The sequence below is a fragment of the Chanos chanos genome, chromosome 10 (genome assembly GCF_902362185.1).
Source record: "Chanos chanos chromosome 10, fChaCha1.1, whole genome shotgun sequence".
Lineage (NCBI taxonomy): Eukaryota > Metazoa > Chordata > Actinopteri > Gonorynchiformes > Chanidae > Chanos > Chanos chanos.
This window is the reverse complement of record NC_044504.1, coordinates 6,328,341-6,338,340: the sequence shown is the minus strand read 5'-3', so window position 1 is coordinate 6,338,340 and position 10,000 is coordinate 6,328,341. Positions and strand designations below refer to the sequence as shown.

At 42.4% G+C, this 10,000-nt stretch overlaps 1 protein-coding gene across 2 annotated transcripts in view; it reads left to right on the top strand.

Moving 5' to 3' along the window:
- stxbp5l (syntaxin binding protein 5L) overlaps positions 1–10,000 on the top strand; it is a 126,015-nt gene that overhangs the window by 14,730 nt on the left and 101,285 nt on the right. The window lies entirely within an intron of this gene.

The following is a 10,000-nucleotide window of genomic DNA, read 5'->3' as shown; positions in this document are numbered from 1 at the left end:
TGTTCTCTGGCTTATTTTTGGATAGATAGACATATTACATATTACAGAGATAGATAGATAGATAGATAGATAGATAGATAGATAGATAGATAGATAGATAGATAGATAGATAGATAGATAGATAGATAGATAGAAATCCTAATTTTCATGCTAGTGATGTTATACTTTTGTACACATGCATATGACAATGACAAAGAGACTGAAATAATTTTATTCCCTTAATTCCATCTGACCTACACTGCATATCTTTTGCTGTACCCTTTTAAAAAAGCCGGGTGGCTCCAAATGTAATTTTGAAGCCAAAGTCCTTGGAAATCAAACGGAATGGAAAGAAAAGAAAAGAAAAGAAAAGAAAAGAAAAAAGAAAAGAAGAAAATATATTGTTATTGTTAGGCTTGTACATTGGACAGAAAGATTTAGCAATGAAAATTTTAGTTTTCTCACATATTGAATGGGGAGTTTTGGTTTGCCATTTACTTTTGGGTAGGTTTTTTTTTTTTTTTAACAGGTCAGCACCCCTGGGTTGTGACAATACTAAAACAGCATTCAGCCAAAATGTTGGGCTCTTTGAAATGATGCTTTGGATTTAGTCATTTTAGAACAGCACAGCAAACGACTATATCCACAGCACTTCAGTCTGTGGAAGTACAACGGGTCTATATGTGTTGCTGAAAACAGTCATTTTTTTTTCTTTTTTGAAAAATGTCTTTTTTTATGTGCTAACTCTAAAGGAACCGGTCTTCATAAACCCTGGCATTGGTTTAAGATTTAATTGACCGAATGTGCCTATGACCTTGGTTCAAAGACAACTTCTTTTCGGTCTTAAAAGCAGGGAGGTGACACCACACCACTGAACTCCATTTGTACTCCTGTCATTGTCCAGTGGGACACCACTGTTACTATCCTCCATTAGTTCAATATAACACTTTGCCGTCAGTTTCGCTTGTCCCACGGGCGACTACCTCCTCAGTCATTCAAACAGAGGATGAAACGGAAGAGTGTGAGCTCACACGTTAGTGAGGCTCTAGCGTGTAGCAGTGACGAGGGAGAAATGCGTACCGTTTACCTGTTCAGCTCTTTCCACTGGACATGCGCGACACCGCTGGGTAGGAAACGGGTTAGCCTCCTTTTGTCGCATTCCGGTCAGGAGAACGTGCAATTTTTATGATGCTGAATGTGGATGAAAAGTATACAAAAATGTTTTAGCTTAAGTCTTTGGTAAATCCAGACGCCTAAAAATGAATTAAAGCTTCTGTACTGTGTCTGTGTGTGTGTGTGTGTGTGTGTGTGTATGTCTCCTGTCGAACTGATTCAAATAGAGTGCAGTCCTTGCGACTATTCTTCTTTTTCCTCTCTAGAGTATTCATTACCAGAGACTTCTGAGCCACTGAACTGTGGACACTCTGGTCCTTGGGGCAGAATATTTTTTGGGACAATGTTTTTTGGGACACTATATTTTGGGGCACAATTTTCTGCGATAATGTGTCCTGTCTTCTATGCTTTGTGTCATTAAAATGTGAAGCGATAAGATGACTAACGCGCGTTACGCTGCGATCAGCTCGTCTGCAAACGGCTTTAAGGACAACCCAGATGATCCGGCCCAGTGGTCTGTCGGAAAGGGATTTCCTGCTTTAAATACTTTGCTAACTTGCTCAGCAGTGTGGATGTCACACACATCCAAAGGCTTGAGTCTGTGACTCGATGGCTGTGGAAACGGTCACCGTGACTGTAGAGAGAGAGAGAGAGAGAGAGAGATCCTCTCTGTCAGACCTGGTAAAGAAAACACTGAATGCATTTGCATAGTTGAGTTTGTTCTCTTCGTGTAAGGACTTTGACAAGCAAGCCTGCTGTGCGGTTTCCTTGTTTGCCAAAGCTTGTCTGGGATTTGAAGATACCAGGGCATTTTTTCATCTTGTTCCCAATTCGCTCACTTCTCCTCTCATTGCCTGAGATTTAGTTTTCTCTGAAATTTTTTTTTTCCTCATTCCCCTTATTGCTTATTTCTGAACGCAGTTCACTTTTCCGTCTGAATCCATCTGATGGACTTGTTGACGGATGAATAACTCTTTAGATATATTGGAGTTATACTGTGCAGGGGTTTGCAAATCAAAGTGTAGTCCAATTCCAATTCCTGTTGGACCAAAGTCCCCCTGGTTGTCATATTGCCCAACAACTGTGGTACCTGACTGGCTAAGGGGTTTAACCTGTAATTAAAAACCACCCCTCCCCCCATGCACACACACACACACAAACGTTAATATTGTCAGTGGCAGCCGCAGTACTCATATAAAGTTGATGCTGTTCTGATGAAAAACTCACTTATCTTTGAACAGTCTGACAGCAATGTCTTTGCATGGCTCTTCTGCTTTTCAGTCTACCTTTATAGATGGGAGTAATCTGAAAAGCATTGTGTTTAGAACTGGAAATAGGCAAAGTGCGAATTATACCATGACAACTGGGGGGGGGGGGGGCAACTTTTTCTCCAGGGCTATATAGCATAGGATATATAAATGTCCACCCCCCCATAATTTGAAGCCTGGAAATAGGTGTTTTCATGAGAAAAGCATAGTTGACCTCTGTGTTACCAGAGTGTTTGTAAAGTGAATTCTCCATCTTGGTGCAGTCTGAACCACACGACAGAAGGTTCACTTGGTTTTTGCCAGACTGAAGCAGATGACGTCTCCTGTGACAGGAACTCGTGTGTGAAGGGAGAGAGGATTCGCACATATAAACACACTCTAAAGTTCAACCAGCTGCTTTCTGCTTTGTCATTGTTAGAACAACACTAGGGAAACAGCACAATGCAATATATCACACCCAGACTGTCTCAGTACAACACAATATAACACAACACAACACAACACAACACAACACAACACAACACAACACAACACAACACAACCAGACTCTCTCAGTACAACACAATATAACACACCCAAACTCTCTCAGTACAACACAACACAACACAACACAACACAACACAACACAACACAACCAGATTCTCTCAGCACAACACAGTATAACACACCCAGACTCTCTCAGTACAACACAAAACAACACAACCAGACTGTCTCAGTACAACACAATAAAACACACCCAGACTCTCTCAGTACAACACAAAACAACACAACCAGACTCTCTCAGTACAACACAACACAATATAACATACCCAGACTCTCTCAGTACAACACAACACAACACAACACAATAAAACACACCCAGACTCTCTGAGTACAACACAACACAACACAACACAACACAACACAATAAAACACACCCAGACTCTCTGAGTACAGCACAACACAACACAACACAACACAACACAGTAAAACACACCCACACTCTCTCAGCACAACACAACAAAACACAACCAGACTCTCTCAGTACAACACAGTCTACCACACCCAAACTCTCAGTACAACACAACACAACACACCCAAACTGTCTCAGTACAACACAACACAACACAACACAACACAACACAACTCATCACACCCAAACTCTCTCAGTGCAACACAATACAACACAATAAAACACACCCGAACTCTTAGTACAACACAACACAACACAATAAAACACACCCAGACGTTTTCTGTGAGCGAACGGCACCTGGGATTCTTTATAGAGATTATGTTTTCATCAGAGCTTTACCTCCTGTCGGATCTCACAAATATAAAACTATTGATATCACACTGACTGTATGATACGCATGAATATATCTGTGTTTTATAAAAGCACACAAGACAAGACTGACTCAACTCGTAACAGGTCCTGGTGTTAGCCCAGATCATACACGCTAGTTTTCTTAGCTTTTCAGGATTCATAGACACAGCCTTGTAGAGAGTCCTCCCCACACACACACTCACACACACACACACACACACACACACACACACACACACACACACACACACTCCCTTGTCCATTCTCCACCATGTCAGTCAGACAGTCTCTCTGGACAAAGAGAAATGCCTGGGATAGGTTTTCTCTTCACTCTCTCAGGAAAAACGTCAGTATGTTGAGAATTTGTGTGTGTGTGTGATTTGCATTGCTGTGCAATGAACCTAGAACATTTTATAGGAACATCCTACTCTGTTTCATCATTATTTTTTAAGTAAGGGGTTGCTTAAAACTCTGGTTTATTAATGAACCTAACAGAGTAACAACACACACAGAGTGTTGTGATTGGTGGAGTAATGAAGGGAGAGTGTAGATGGACATCCTGAGGTCAGAGGTCTCTTCACATTTCCTCACATCTTCATTACTCTCTCTTTAAATATATTAAAGCAAAGATGTCATGCTGTCTTAGCAGATCAACTGTGTGTAGACTGTGCGTGTGTGTGTGTGTGTGTGTGTGTGTATGAGAGAGAGAGAGAGAGAGAGAGAGAGAGACAGAGAGAGAGAGAGCGAGAGATTCATGTACTGTAATCATATGCTGGATTTTACCTCTCTCATATTAGTGTCTGTGAACCAGTGGGGTCTAATTGACATGTGCAGGTCCTTCACAGTACATAAGGGGCGGGGTTAAAGCTTCTGATGGATGTCTGATGCCCATTAGAGGGAAGAAGTGGGTGTGTCTTAAGGAGACAGGAGACGCTTCATGTATGCTGAGGGACTTATTGGCCTTCTGTCCCTCTCTATCTGTGTGTGTGTGTGTGTGTGTGTGTGTGTGTGTTTAGTTGGTTTGCATTTACAGCTTTGAGCAGTCTGTGGTTATAAACGGGTGGAGGAAGGAAGGGAGGGGAGGTAGAGAGAGAGAGAGAGAGATAGAGAGAGAGCGATGATGAAAGAGAGAGAGAGGGAGAGCGAGAGGAACTGATGGTAGTAAAGCAAGCTCATGCCCTCTCTCTCTCTCTCTCTCTTTTGCTCTCTCTCTCTCTCCGTCTCTGTTGTTATGGAGGTGATTCTTGGCAGAATCATATATTTGGTTCTTGTTCAGAGTTCTGTATTGATTGTGAGGCTCTGGAAGTTAAACATTCACACAGCAATATCGATCAGTAGCTGCTCAGTACACTGCACTCATATGCTGTCTGCAAATCCACAAATCCTTCTCTCAGAGGGCAAATATGGATGTGTGTGTTTTTGTATGTGTGTGTGTGTGTGTGTGTGTGTGTGTGTGGCCGTGCGCACACATATATATCATTGTTAGGCAATAATTTATCTTTGCATCTTTTTAAAATGTAAAATTAAAGTGATAATCGAGACCAGAATAAAGCTAGGATTTCTTATAATATCATTTGTGAGCTACAAATCTTTCCGCCCTGTACTGGAGAGAATCTGACCAAAAAAAAAAAAAAAAGCCAAAACAAAACTAACCAGACCAAACCGAATCGAACCTAACCAAATCAATTCAAGTCCCTGACGGACCAATCAGAAAACACCAAACAACATTCACACGAGATTACATTTGCATTTAGCAGTTGTTTTGATGCAGAGGGACTTGCGTGTGAGGTAACACTCTGTCCCAGCATGTGGCTGTTAAGGAGCAGGCTGTGTTTAGGTGTTGTGGCTGTGGGTTCAGTGACTGACCAGGTACTAGAGCGAGAAAAGCTGAAGTAGAGGAGTGAACTCCACACAGATACAGGTAGAAACTCTGCTAACGAACAGGGGGCTATAAAATGAAAGAAAAGAAACTATTGTCCAGTGTGGAGGATGAAGCAGTGATAATAATTGGGATGCTATGAATAATAATCAGCGAAACAGCTATACTGTCACAGTCACAACAAAGCGGGTTTAAGGCTAGAGTGACAATCGTAAAACAGTTTGTAAACCAGAATAGTTTTCGCGGTCATGTAACATGCTCTCGTGTTCTATTCTCTCAATATTTATCCTCAGTCCCTTTGTGCGTGTGTGTGTGCGCACATGTGTGCACATGTGAGTGTGCATGTGTGTGTGTGTGTGTGTGTCTGTGTAAGAGAGAAAGACAGATATAAGAAGTGTGATGATTGCATTTTGTTGGATTAGTTGTGATTACTCCTGTGTGATTTTGTACCTGTCTGTTCCTCTGTGTGCCATGTCAATTCCATCATAGTGATTTTGAGGAAAGTATTGGTTTGGAAGGCAGGGAATACTTCTTTTTTGAGTATGTGCATATATGTGTGTGGTGTGTGTGTGTGTGTGTGTGCCTGAGTGTGTTCAAGCAGGTAATTGAATTCCGTGCTCACTCTCTGTACATTCCTCTAGATAAGTGCGGGTGTGTGTGTGTGTGTGTGTGTGTGTGTTTGTGAGAGAGAGAAAGAGAAAGAGAAAGAGAGAGAGAGAGAGAGAGGGAGAGAGAGAGAGAGAGAGAGAGAGAGAGAGAGAGAGAGAGAGAGAAAGAGAGAGAGAAAGGGTGAGTGAGAGAGAGAGAGAGAGAGAGAGAGAAAGAGAGAGAGAAAGGGTGAGTGAGAGAAAGAGAGAGAGAGAGAGAGAGAGAGAGAGAGGGGGAGAGAGAGAGAGAGAGAGAGAGAGAGAGAGAAAGAGAGAGAGAAAGGGTGAGTGAGAGAGAGAGAGAGAGAGAGAGAGAGAGAGAGAGAGGGTAATAGAATTCTCCTCTCTGATAGGCAGTCACTTTCCATCAGACCAGACCAGTGACATGGTGAGAGAGAGAGAGAGAGAGAGAGGGAGCAGCGGGGAGGAATAAACAGTACAATGAAGCAGACAAAGAGACAAAGAGCTTTATATGGAAAAAGAGCGAGGCTTAAGAAGAAGAAAGGAGTCAGGAAAGACAGAGGGAAATAGTAGAGAGAGGAATGAATGGCAAAATCTATAACATTTTAACCTCTTTGCTTCTCTTCCCCCCTGTGTGCGTGTGTGCGTGTGTGTGTGTGTGTGTGTGTGTGTGGTGTATGTGTGTGTTGTGTATGTGTGTGTGTGTGTGTGTGTGTGTGTGTGTGTGTGTGTGTGGTGTATGTGTGTGTGTGTGCGTGTGTGTGTGTTGCCCAGTCTTACACATGCTGAATGGAATGTGGTTATACTGAGCTGCATATGTACCATGCCTGGTAATGACACACAAGAACAATCAGTCATACTCTCTCGCTGTCTCACACACACACACACACACACACACACACACACACACACGGAATGCTGCAGTGACAGGTACCATAGTACCATGTAATGAGAATACTAGTGAGAGTCAGTGAGACTAAAGGTGTTAATGATGGTGCTAACGCTTAACAGCAGAGTTTTACGTCTCAGTAGAGACCAGATTGTCCAATCACATTCTCTGCCACTGCTCTGACTCCTCCCTCCTCCTTTACAGCGATGCATTCATCTCCATGGGTCTGCGTCTGGTTTACTGTGTACTTGACTGATTTGACCATTCTGTGGAGTCATATAGTGTTACAAGCAAATCCTCTTTTTCTCCAGTCCCCTTGTGTTGTTCTGTCAACTGCTGATGACATCACACACACACACACACACATCCATGTACACACACACACACACATCACATGCACAAGCACAAACACACACATGCATGTACACACACACACACGCATGCGCGCACACATGAACACACACACACACACACACACACACACACACACACACACACACACACCTTACCATAATCCTGACCTCATACATAATGTGGAAGATTCGTATATTAAATTATGTTTCTGTATGACATCATTCTTTTTCCATATGGGAGTTTTATTACTTAATAAACTTCATCATTGTATCATTCATATCATCATATCAGTCACACACACACTCACATTGACTCACCCACACATGCACACACACACACACACACACACACACACACACACACATACACACACACACACACACACACACACACACACAGAGCAGGACCCATGCAGAGACTTTAATTAGATTTGATTTAAGATGATTTATTGGCGCCATCACTAATTAAATGAATCAAAGTTTTATGACTGCAACAGGAGAGGGAACACACACACACACAGACATGCAGACAGACAGACAGAGAGACACAAACACAAACACACACGCACACACGCAGACATGCAGACAGACAGACAGACAGACACACACACAGACAGACATGCAGAAACTCAGACACACACACAGACAGACACACACACACATACAGGCACACATACATATATGATAGCTAAAATGTTAATATATGTAGTGTATGGGGTTTGTCACTCTGAGATTTACACACGCAGACAAACACACACACACACATGCAGACACAGACACAGATACAGACACACATCCATATAGATGGAGTGTTATTATATACAGTGTGTGGGGTTTGTCACTGTGATATATAAACATGTTCACACACACATACACACACACACACACACACACAAAAACATGTTTGTATTCATCCTAGTGGGGACATCCCATTGATTCACATTATCCTGTCACTAAAGAATACAAGATTTTCCCTAACCCTAAACCTAACCTTAACTAAGGAATGTTTTGATACTTTATATTTCACCAATAACAAGAACATAGTTTAGAAAAACGTTGTTCTCCTACTGGGGACTTTTGTCAGATTATCTTTCGGTCCCCAGAAAGATACCAATGCATGGCACACACACGCGCACACACACGCGCACACACACACACACACACACATACACACACACATGTATGTGTAGAGCTGGAGTGTGAGTCAGTGAATAGAGTGTATGGGTTTTGATACTGTGAAGCTGAAGTAAAATAAAAGGTTATGGAGGTATTTATAGTAACACAGCAGAAAGGTCACTCACATGCCTGTGCCTGCATTTGCGTGTGTGTGTATGTGTGTGTGTGTGTGTGTTGGCATGTGTGTTGGGGTGTGTAAGTATTTCTGTCTGTCTGTGTTAGTGTCTCTGTATGTCCATGCGGCAGTATAAGTACTCTCTCTCATGCTCTCTCTTTCTGCATGTATAACTGTATGTGTGTATGTGTGTGTGTGTGTGTGTGTGTGTTTGTGCGTGTAGACAACTGCAGGAAGGAGAATCTTTCCTCCTGTTTGTGTCTGTCTGTGTTTTGAATCTTATTTGTATGCTGGACAAATGCAGATAACATTTAAGGGACGGATAATACCGCTCAGATCTAATGTTTTTAGTCGCTGCCTGCATCCTGCACAATAACAAAACTCAAATGATGAAACAGTCATGTCCTCATTTACTCATTCCCATTACAACAACCATAGCCCTCCAACAACAGCGGGGAACAAAAAGCAATAGCTGGAGGATTTTCAGAGACATTTTTTAATATATTAACGACTGCAAAAACAAAACAAAAAACAACACAACAGCAACAACAACAACAACAACAAAAAGCCCTTTACAGCAAAAAAACACAGAGCTAGTCAGAACATCCCTGGATCCCGCGTTTATGCATTCGTCAGAAAAACGATGGCCATAAGAAGTCACGGTGTGTGGATACGCGCCGTGGAGACAGTAGACGAAGAGACGTGGTTGAAGTCGTTTCCATGGCGATGACAGCGTTTGGGTGCTGAATGGGCAGGTGCAGTTGGGAAAGTTGAGGTGTTATCCTTAAATGAACCCCAGGGATCCACACCATCTCCCTGACAACCACACCAGCTTTGAGGCACAGCACTATGTTTGTCAGTCCCTGACAGCATCAGCACGGAGAGAGAGAGAGAGACAGAGAGAGAGAGAGAGAGATTTTTCAACCACAGCATTTACAATGTAGTACAATGTGTGTGTATGTGTGTATTACTGCATGTGTGTATGTGTCTCTGTGTTAGAGAAAGTAAATGTGTGTGAGTGTGTGTGTGTGTGTGTGTCTTAATCCACTATCACTTGATGTTAAATAAAGCAGTGCCAAAGATAGACAGTAAACAGAACAGAGCTGCTCAGTTTACCAATGCCTAATGCCAGAGCTCCCTAAAAAAACACACACACACACACACACATACACACACACACACACACTCGCTCAAATCCCCCATTATCTTCACAATTATCCCCTTAACTCCACCTTCCTCTTCAAAAACCAAAATACTCATGCCTAATTAGGAGCAAACCGAGAGTCCTACATTCCAGGTACGGTGGAGTTAGTGTCA